Here is a 12,028-nt window from a genome sequence, read left to right as displayed (position 1 = left end):
AGTGCGAGGAGGCATTGCAGCATTGGTTATTCTGTAAGACGGCTTTGATAACAAGACCCTGATGGGTTGTGTTGTTTTTCTGGGCATACAATACTAAAATAAATCGCTGACTACAGCTTTAAAGCTGCTTTTTCTTTAACTGTCTTGGTGCCCTTTAAAGTGTATGTTAATAATGTGCAACATCTTACAGCAAAACAGACTGAGTGGATCCGAACAGAAAGTACCTTATCATAACATACAGGTAATGTATCGTGATTTGAGTCAGTTTGAATTGAAAATCAATTGTTCCATTATTTGAAAGATGCATACCCCTAGGAGCAATCCTCCATGGAGCTGAAGGGATGAACACATGGTAGCCACTGCCAATGTATGTGCTTTTCTAGAATGAAACTCTGATCAGTGATCTGGGGAGGAGGAGGAGGAGAGCAGGGAGAGTAGGAGTGGACTCCAATACCGGGTGTGAAGCTACTGTTTTAAAATGAGATTTTCTTTTATTTATTTATTTAGCTGATCTCATAGCTCAAGGCTGTCTGCTAGCTTTTTGTTGTATGTACTGTGGCCTCTGTGCCCCATTCTCCCTCCTCCCTCCCCCCTCTGTGTTTGTAATGTTAGTGTATCTCCAAGTGCAAGTATGTGCGTGCACATTTACACCTCTACTACTGCTGCCTGTATTTTTTAAGTGTTGTAGCACTCTGTGAGTCTACGGTTGTGTGTTTCTATACACTGTCTATGAGTGTGTTTGAGAATATTTTTACCGCTATCACTGCATGAGTGTTTATGCACCCCCTATCTTGTAGAGCCCAAGCTGGTGTCTAGGGATGAATGGTATCTTTTGGGATAGATCTGTTTTATTATGTGTGTGCCAGACATGCTGTGCATCTATTGCACACACGAGAAAAGCAACCTCTCCCAGGCTGTTATTTAGCACAATGCCTGAGAACAGCTCAGATTATGCAGGATGCAGCAGAGAGAGAACAAGAGCTGTTTTGTCTTTTACACATTTATGGACATTTGCATCAACCATGGTAAAATCAATATTGTATCTATTAGTCTGTTAGAGTTGTTTTCTGTGAATGCAAGAGGTTTTATGGGAGTGTATGTATAGGGTTTCAGATGTTTGAACATCTCTCTATCATTTACCTCATTGATTTTCAGTCAAGTCCATAGCTTATATAGCCCTGAATGCAGAAAGGTTAACAGGGAGGATTTTAAGAGAGAAATACTGAACATTTCACATCAGTAGGTCAGCTCAGTGGATTCATGTTGAAGAAAACCAGCTTACAGTGAGCTGAAAGACTACTACTTCAGGAAGTGAAATGTTTTACAAACAATAAAACCTCCATTCAGTGATTGTCTGTCCTCACTCTACTCTTGAATGCCACTCAGACACAGGCATCCCTGTTTTCTCAACGCTGCTGTGTCCCACATAACTTCTGCCTCTTGTCCTTCTAATTGCTTGCATACTGGATGTTAGGATGGGGAAATGGCTGTCTGTGGTGTCAAACACTCAGCGCTCTCTCCGTCTGTCTCTGTCACAATGTGGCCATGTGTCTGTCATCTCCCATGTATCATATTCCTCGGCTTGTTCTTTCACAGCTCTGTTACCATGACTGCAGGATGGGGATGGGGTGGGGGGTTGCTGTTATGGCAGTGAACTGGAAGCTGAACTGAAACGTGGAATTTTGAGAACAGATTTCATGTCTAGCAAATGCAAAAGAAGTACGGGGCCAACAATCTGTGGACGCAGGCAGCCCAGAGCATTGCACTTTGCTATGCTCAGAACTTTGAGAGAACTATGACTCACAGCTTTTAAAAAATGTATCACACACTTAAATGTGCTAAGCCATGTGCCCTTCACCATTCAGACTCAGAGACACACATCTGCTGATACTTTTGCAGACAAAGCTGTCAGTTTGCACCTAATGAAATTTACTGCTTTTCTGAATGTATTGGTTTACCATTGTATTATAAAGTGAGTCAGAGCAGTCCATCAGTAACCGGACGAGCTTGATTGACTGTTTAACATATCCATGGTATGGGATATGTTTAAAATACATCTGGGCAATACTTCATAGACAGTGTGTGGGATGGGTAAAACATTTGAGGATGATTGGACGAACATTGTGTTTATCACATTTGCAACAGGCTAATCAGACAAAAAACATAACATAACATAACATAACCAAAAAATTAAAAAAAAAATACAACTTGATGTAGCAAGAGTGCCCACTTTCAGTGTGGTTTGTCTCTGTTCTTTAAATAAAGAAATGTTGTCCAGCTCTGATAAAATAGCACCTATAGCTGCATCTATGCTAGTCTCTATATGCACAGGCTGCCATTGTTTACAGAGTTGCAGTACATCTAAACTACACCAGCTAGCATCTCTTTCTCCTTAAATGACACTAATTAATCTGTTTATTGTTTGATCTGAGGGAACATTCCAGTTTGAAGTTTTCCAGGACCTACCTGATAACTAGGGATGAGTACCGAAATCCTGGACCGATGTGGCACCAGTGCCAACACATCTGATACCTGAATCAAAATAAAGATTTAGTGTCGCATTTTGGTGCCACGCTCTTTAAAACCCCTCACTGGTTGAAATGAAAAGCACAAAATACCTTGGAGAGCATGAATAACCTAAATTTATGTTGCTGTTGAGTAATGTCTCTGCTCTGCTCGTGTGTGTCTTTGTTTTATATACTTCATGAGTTGTCTTTGACGCAGTGCCCATGGATGAATATTGGGTGAGTCTTTGCTTTTTATAGTGTCTTTTAAAGATAGTTGGCACAATTATTTAAGCCTTCATTCACACGCATCATTCACATGCCCTTTTCAGCATTTTAATTGATTCACATGAGCGCGCTACAGCGTACTGATCTTATAGTACAAAAATAGTATTTATGGTGCCATTCATGTTGATTCTGATTCAGAAAAATCCCTCTTTATGATGATTTGCATGGATTATTACTATTTGTTTATATTCATTGCGGAGGGAAGGAGGGAGTGGTCATCAGGGAGTGATGGCCTTAGATAATGGAGAGCGCGGTGTGTTGCGCGCTCTATTAGCAAGCTCATATTGTTAGAAAAGATATAAGAAAACAATAAGACAATGCAGGAACTTTAGGCACTACCTATTGTTCTTTCTTAGTTTGTTTCTGGTATTTGTTGGTCTCAGTGAGACGGTATGAAGTTGACAGGGACACACGCAGCAGCGTCTCTGTGGATTAGATCGATGGAGGAGAAATAAAAACTTGTCTGACTCTTACCTGGGTTACAGTTTAGTTCCTTTCCTTCTCTGCTGTTGCCCTCTGTGTCCCATCAACAGACCTCTCTGTGCTGCAGCAGTAGGGATGGGAATTGATCATGTTTTATTGATATAAATGCCATTATCAATTCTTCTTATCATTTCAATTCTTTATAGATTCTTCCAGTGAGTTTTCCTTTTGGAAAAAGTAGACTATATAGGTTTTTGCTGTTAACAACTCAAAGCACCGGTATTGGAAAAACCTGAACAGTACCCAACCCTGTTAATGGCAGACATGAAATCTGGCCAATCCATCTGCTTAGTAAGTTGAGTCCATCAGGACATCAGTATGAACCAGGGTGAGTTTATGGTAGGGGTGTGGGACTGGGAAAAAATAGATCCACATTTTTGCATGGCAGGACTGACTGCGAATGCGGCAATGGGTTTGCTGAGCAAGACAGTATGGCACTGCGAGTATGCGAGTAATGTGGACGCTACACTCACAAAATCAGAGTCTTTTGGTCCAGGACCTGGTGGGCTGGTCCAAAGTATATCTGGAGAGATGGGATATGGGCTTGGCAAGGGCCTAGAGGATGGCCATTACGAGGCCAGAGCAGTACAGGACCAAGGCTGACGCAGTGAAGTGCCGAACTGGCATATGCGCCCATATCTGACCTAACCTAAGAATCAGATCACGACTGTAACATGATTCTTTGTCATACTGATGTTTAAGTTTTGCAAATTACTGACCTGAACAACTCATATTTTTTCTTAAATAAAATGAAAATGAAACACAATGAAACACAACACCCTGTTATTATGGAAAGTCTCTGGCCTAAAAGACATATTAAAGATTTGAATCTAATATGTAAAACTTATTTGACACACACTTTACATGTCCATCTAAATGTGTCCCTTTCTACACAGAGATTTAGCAGAGTTACATTTGTTTTACAATATGTTAACAAAGTTCTCATCTATCTGCAGATCAAATATGACCTGAACTGTGGGGGGTGAACTAGGATCAGCCATGATCCATTTTAATACAGCTGGTTTATGAGAGAGAAATAAAGTGAAAATCCATGTCCAAATCAAATTTCATTCTTTTTGCTAGTTTGCTGTTTCCAAGTCTTGCAGAAGCAACAATGTCACTAAACAAGTTACAGTCTATCTTCTTCTCACCCACATAGTTTATATTTCCTAATCCAAACAACAGATTTGGATCTGGTGGTCAGTGGTTTATGTTAGGCTGTTGAAGCATCGTATTTGGGGAATGTTGATCCTGCTGTTTTTGAAAGGATACTGTACTTGGTTTTACTGGACTGCTTCATTTGTCAAGATGTCATTGGAGCCACTTCCAGAGGTTCTCAACCTAATCTTCATATAGGAGGGAGGATGAGGGCCTCTTATCACACAGCCTTCTAAGGATGTGGAGGAAAGGAGAAAATGGTGTAAATAGAAAGTTACATAAAATTTTAAACTCAGAATGGGTGTTAAATCCAAGCCAATAAAATGTCCTGCAATCACTTAATCATGTAACAAGTAAACATGTTTTGGGCACAATTGGGTACAATTAGACCAAGTTCCAACTGCAATCATTAATCAGACGCTATTTACTGAACAATTATAATTAATCATATGATTAGCCATCAGCAGTTTCACCAAGGAAAAGTCTGAGTACATAATAATAATATTCAAAATAAAATACATCATCAGTTGACTGTGCTGGACATAGTCACGAATCCTACTTTCAACTTGGCCTAAAGAGGACAAAATAAAGCTGGTAGTTGAACACATTTTTTGCATTTATACTTTTACTGAAAAAAGTACGTTAAACTTTTACAGAAATCAGAGTGAAAAAGCTTGTGGTTTTCATCTGTGTGCTGACTTCCTCGAACTTCTGATTCCTTGTTAACCAGTGTCTTTCACAGGGTTTTATCCTGGCCCAAATTTAGGCAGAAATGGTACCATTCTGATCATGTGAACTCTGACCTTTCAAGGGGTTTTGGGGGATGCTTCTCTGGGAGAAAAACATGTACATTTTAAAGTTAATAACATCAATCTACTGCACTTTGAGAGCAAAATTAAGGGGCTGAATAAATAAAAACGTGTTTCTTTTTTAACCCTTATGCCCTGTTCAGAAAAAGTTACATTTTGTTTTTCATTACAAAGTTTGTAGTTTGACCTTTAAAATGGAATAACTTTATGAAATATAAATATTTTTCCAAACTTTTTTTTCCAGTTTCTTCATGAAGGGGTCCTTGATTGATTCATATCATGATTTAATGAATCCCATTAAACATTAACCCTTCAGATGCCATTTTTGATAATATACCACTAACTGCTTTTTTGAAAAATAACTTTATTTATATTTATTTATATTTAAGGGAAATTCATATGTCTGGAGTCTCATGTGTTTATGGTAGAATTATTTAGTCTGATTGCTGAGGGTATGAAAGATCTTCTAAATCTTTCTGTCCTGCAGCGAAGAGAGAGGAGCTGTCCACCACTGTTGTTTCTTTGGTCATTTAGAGAGATATGAAGTGGATGATCCATGTTCCTCAGAATGGCCTCCACATTCTTCATTGTGCATCTCTCTACCACATTCTCCAATGAGTTCAACTTGATCCCAACCTCAGAGCCAGCTTTTTTCACCAGTTTGTTCACATGCCTTGCATCCTTGTGTTTTACACTACCTCCCCAGCAGACTGTAGCGTAAAACAGAACACTTGCCACTACAGACTGATAAAACATCTGCAGCATCTTACTGCAGATGTCTATTGATCGGAGTCTTCTCAGGCAAAAGAGGTGGCTCTGCCCCTTTTTGTAGATGAAGTCTACGTTTTTAGACCAGTCCAACCTGGAAGTCAGTATTCAGAAATTTTTTTGACTTTGTTTGTTATCAGTATCACCGGCTTAATTATCATGATAATACGTGAGAAGATTGATTTTGGTGCATTATTACTTTTTGCATAATGTCAGGGAAAATATTTTTTTCACTTGGGAGGTTAAAAAATGTGTTTATAATGGAAGTCTATGGTACAAACTTTGTAGGGAACAAACAAAACATAACTTTTTTTGACTACACAGTCAAAATACGGTGGATATGGATGAAACTCAAAAATATAAAAATTCATTCAAAAACACTCTCTGACCTAATTTTTGTGGCAAGGTCACAATCACACCCAAAGTTATTTCATATAATGCACTCCAAAATACCCAGATTTCCCTGAACAGGGCATAAGGGTTAAACAATTTGTGCTCTTGTAGTTCTCAAACCAGAGATGATTTGATTCCTATTTAAATAACCAAAAATGGGTTTTCATGACATAAGAACTTTAAAAGCTAGGATCGGCATTGCAGTAGTCAGCCATCTCGTAATTTTAAAAGCAGGAAAAACCTTGTTTCACTGTGTTAACATGTTGATATTTTGCAGTCAGAATTCACAGTTTGCCTTCTTCACTACACTTTTTTCCTCTCTGGCTGCAGTGCTAGAGGACAAGAGTTCTCCAGTGTGAGCTGACTAAAACTGAAGCTAATTCCTAACAGAAAAGCAATGGTGTAAACTTGTGTGTCAGCAGAACTAAGTCATAATGACTAAATCTTACTTTTTTGTTCTTCTTTATACTGTATCAGTCCAGTTTGGTGCAATTAGTCTAGAACATGTTTTTGGCTTATGCCAACCATCCATGCAGTTTTGAATGCTACAGAAATGCTGCCAACACACAGCCCAGAGCTAAACTCTTGAAAGTCAGGCTAATGCATGTGAGAGGGGGTTTTTGGGTTTGTATAAAGCTTCTTCCCTTGATTGAGCCACAGACAGCAGCTCGCAGGATAACAAACACATTTCATCCTTCATGCGTAAAGGGGAGTCTGCCAAAGCCTGACTTTGATGGTCGAGTGGTTTAAGGCGCTACCCATGTACGCGGGCGGCCTGGAGTTGAATCTGGCCTATGGCCCTTTACTGCATGTCTCTCCCCACTCTCTTCCCTCTTTCCAAGTTTATCCACTGTCCTTCCTCTATCCAATAAAGGCATGAAAAGGCCCAAGAAGAAATCTTTAAAAAAAAAAAAAAATTTAACCAACTTCGTACAGCTTCACTATGACCTCTCAAACACCCTCCATTCTCTGTGCATAAAGGAAAGTCTGCAAAATACGCGGGCAAGTGTGTGCTCGAGTTAACCTCACGGTTGATTTAACCTCTCATTATTATAAAATGATAATGCCAAATTATTATCCACTGAATTAAATTACCTTTGATTCAATTTCATGTTATCAAGAAGTGAAATTGTGGTCTTGATCTTTTATGTTTGAACAGCTTGTTTATTAATCCAGTGACTTATTCACAGCTTTTATCAGAGGGTTAAAATTGCTCTCATTGTGGTAAAAATGATTTTTACTAAACGTTTCATTCTGCTCTGGACACAGGCTGTCCTGTGACATGAGAGCTTGTTTGGTGCAGCATTCAGAGTCATCCAAAACATAGAGAGATTGCACAGTTCATGGTGCGTAAAGAAATGCCAGGGGGATTCAGATAGTATATGGACAGGCAGAAGAATGGCTGGAGGGGCTCATACCAGTTCAAAAGTCGGGTTTTCATTCAGCAGGAGAAGTGCTTGGAACTCTGATCAAGCTCCAGATTAGACGGTCTAGTGATGGATAAACTCTCCACTATGAACCCCTTTTCTGTGTCCTTACTGGGCTCTGTATGGTTAACGTAGCCTACTGATCCCAGGTCAGGTGAAATAATCCCGATGCCAAATCAGCTATCGTATAAATTGGCTGCTTTTTTTTACAGCCTAAACAATAATATTTAGTGTATACTGAGTAATCAACAGTTTGAGTACAGGCCAAAAGGGGGACAGGGGAGTGGGGCCAAATGGCTTTAACACGGTACAAGTACAGATTGCCTACTTTGAGTGTGGTCTAATCTGTCGCTCGTATGCCCAGTACACACACCCCCGGTCATCTGCCCAGTAAAGGGGCTCAGACTGTTTACTAAAGTACAGAGTGTTCATAATGCAGCAGTTATTTAGCAGTTTGTTATTCCTGAAAATTATTTTTTAAAAAAGCCATACAGACATAGATAATTATAAAGATATTGGGAAGAGAAACCCAGTCCCCTGAGTGACAGTCATATTTTTTACTGCTGAGCTAATGGAGAAGCTGATGACATAGGCGTAGTTTACGTACAAACCGAAGATGACACCTTAAGTTTCTGGGAAAATAGATACTACACATTTGTGTACAAAACAACGAAACATCTACTGCACTGACAAATAAACCTGTTTAATCACTAGTTAGACTTAATAAAGCATAAATGGTTCAGTCAAACTGATGCAAAAATGATAGTCCACTGGTTTCCTTAAATTTCCCAGACGTGAGCTGAAGAACAACTTCCGGAACATCTGGAATGACTGAGCTGTCACTCAAAAACTCATTGGCCAATAGGGATACACTCCAGAAAAGCCCGCCCACACGTGACATTTGTGTCAGAACTGAGAGCAAAACTGAAGAAACGCAAACAAAGGATCAGGTAGCAAAAACCCTAAACCGAGGAAAGAGAGCATAAGGCTGATCACTGAGAGAGAAAATCGGAACTGTAAACAAAAAGATAGATGATCAAAATTCAAAGACTAATAATTTTGTTGCTATTTTGAACTTGTGCTCTTGATGTGAACTGTTTTTTTTTTTGCTTGGATTACATTTTTTTGTTCTCAAATGCAAATTTTTGTTTGATACTGAAAAAGTTTTATTTGAATCTTTTTGACACAAATTTCATTCCATAGTTCTACCCCTGACTGTAACAGTTCTCTCATCATCTCTCTCCATACATCGCTGTCTGTCCGTCTGCTTCATATCAGACCACTACGTTAATGCAGACATGTATTGGCTTGTCAGCCCTCATGTTGTGTTCATTTTATGTTAATAAATTTGGTGTTCCCAGTCAAAAATGACCGCTCTATTAAGACTCATCATAAAACTGCAGTAATACATATTCTCTCATAATTTGTTTCATTAGTTTTCTTAATCAACTTCAGTTCTTGTTAACATTACAGGTGTTTAATTTCTATCTGTTATTTATGGCCTGTATGCCTCATTTATCTGAGCTTGTGCAAATTGAATTCGATTTCTAAAAAACATAATTTCTGGATTATTTTGACTATAAGAAATAATCAGATGAAACATAGTATACTGTTTATCACAGACTGCTTTGTGTGAAAGTTCCCAAGGAGAATTTTTCTTTTGAAACCATTTAAAAAATTTTATACAGTCACAAAAAGTAACACCTGTTGTGTCCCTGGTCAAAAGTGACTGAGGAGATTTTAGTTGTGTACAAAGGAAATTATCCCAACATTACACTTGACAATTTCACAATATTTCAAGCTCAGTGTGTTCACCAATCCTGCAGAGGCTGGCGTTCAGGGAAGGTGTTGGCGTTGTTGAATGTGGGATGCCAGCAGAGTAGCTGAAAGCCTTGATTCTCAGGTGGAGATGAAGACCAGGATAAGTTCCCATTCTCTGACCTGAATGTGACAGCAGCCTCAGCGTGGCCATCCTCTTCATCATTGGATTTCCTCCCCATCAGATGTTTCTTGGTCTGCGTTATATTCTGTGTCATCTTCAGCTTCTGACACAACCTCCTCTAATCCATCCTTGCTGCCAGTTTCCTGTCCTCTCTCCTCCTCACCTAACCTTGCAAAGCAAGGTTTCCGTGTTTCTCACTGGTGAGTCCATCTTGCAGAGCTCCCATCTGAACCGTTGGGGCCGGGTTAGAAAGTGACAGGACCAATCAGCGACAAGGGGCAGTACTTTCGGGCGAGGCAGAGTCGTGACGTAAACAAGCAGCAACAAGAGGCCGGTGCAGATATGGCGGAAGAGATTAGCATGGATGCCCTTTGTCTCATTTCAAAGGCCCTGCCCTTTCCCAATCGCTGTCTATGAGTGGTTTACCTGATGGATGTATGAAACAAATCCATCTGGTGTGTCAGGTTACTCCTCACCAGTGTGTTGATCAAATATATAATCAAGAGCCTCAGTTACTGTATATCGACATGCCATGGTGTTGCCACAAAATGAACTGTGAGCAAGGCCTCAAGAAAGCCTCATATACCAAAGCTATGAGAAAAGTTCCATATTATTGAAACAATGTTGCAACTGTCTGCCAGAATTGCCAACAGGTAATGCTCCCATAGGACAGAGAGTCTACTGGGCAGAGGTTCCCATAGTGGTTGCCAGGGAATCCAGGTGTTGTGTGTTTGTGTGTGTGTGGGTGTGTGCGTGTGTGTATGGGGGTGTGTGCCTGTGTGTCCATCTGACAAATGAGGATACACTTGAGCTTAGTTATTTACACTAATTGTGTAAATAACTAAGTTCCCCCATTCATTTTCTAATGACCGGTAATTTTTTAGTAGGAACACCAAGGGTGTAGAAAAGTTGAATAGTGAGCACAAAATTGTATGCAAATTAATACAATTTGTTTTTTTGTGTTGAAATCCTCTTTGTGAATAAAGTCATAAAATCTTAGGTCAGTCTGATCAAATTAACTACATTTATCAGAGATAAAACTTTTAAAACTGTCAAGTTTGACTGGAACACAACATGAGGGTTACGCAACCAAAGGCAACTACAGTATTACAGGAGGAATTATTAAGCTAATTGATACTCAAATGTAACATTATTAGACTACGGGACTTCATAAAATCTCAAGTCCGTCCAACTTGAGTTTGAAGCCCTCGAGGGGTGAGCAGGTCTTCAAGTTGTGACTTCAGCTGTTTGCCTCCCGCACAGACAAACCTCTCTCTCTCTCTGACTCTCTGGTGTGGTGAGGTAAAATAACTCGAAGCATGGATGAGTTTCCTTGAAGGTGCAACATCATGTCACCCTGTACTGCCCTGTGTTGAGCTAGTTGATGTTTGCTGGTGTATCGTGCAGCTGCTTTGACATGCTTTGTATTGTGTAGGAGGGGGCGGGGTGAGTGTTTGTGAAGTGAGGGGATGGCAGAAGTTGTGCCACACTTCAGTGTTCCCCCGGAACATATTCCCCAGATATATGTTTCTCTTTCTAAAAAACACAGCATTTTAGTCAAATTCATTCAATTTCTGCTTTAAATAGTAGATTCTCTTTTTTTTTTTTGGCCAATGCTGCAATTCCGTCCACGATTCCGTTAATGCAGAAATCATAGGGCCCTATGCAAGCCTCCTTCTCTGACAGGGCATTGGGTTTTGGGGGTGATCCTGGCTGGTTGTATTTACACATTGAGTAAAAACCCCTCCTTTGACTCCTTTCAGGGGGGACAAGCTTTTCATTGAACTAATTGGAGTGTGCAAGCCATCATAGCCAAAGTGCTCCCGCAGGCCCTCTCTTTCTTTTTTTCTCTTTCTTGCCTTGTCTCCTCCTCCAACACCCAGGCTTTTATTATCATTTGCCATATCGAGTAAACAACCTGTTAGTGTAAATTAGGGTCCAGTGAGTGATGAAGCGACACATCCAACCCCTCCTGCCTCCCCTGCCTCTGCTCTCCCTTCTCTCTCTAGCTGCCACACTCTTTCTATCCCTTTGAGCTCTTTCCTCTTTTGTGCCCCCACCCTCTGTTCTGTCTTGTTTTGCACGCAGCTTTTCAAAGACACTGGTCGTGATGGGAGCCGTGTGTGTGTGCGTGCGTGCGTGCGTGTGTTTAAGTGTGTGTGGATGCAGGGGGTCTAAAATGAAGATTGAAGCGGACAAAAAAGCCCTGGCACAACCTTGAGGTGGAAATTAATAATGATAAAAATAATTACTGCC

Source organism: Cheilinus undulatus, linkage group 9, assembly GCF_018320785.1.
Source record: "Cheilinus undulatus linkage group 9, ASM1832078v1, whole genome shotgun sequence".
In the NCBI taxonomy this organism is placed as follows: Eukaryota; Metazoa; Chordata; class Actinopteri; order Labriformes; family Labridae; genus Cheilinus; species Cheilinus undulatus.
The sequence above is the reverse complement of the archived record's forward strand: the minus strand, read 5'-3'. Positions refer to the sequence as shown.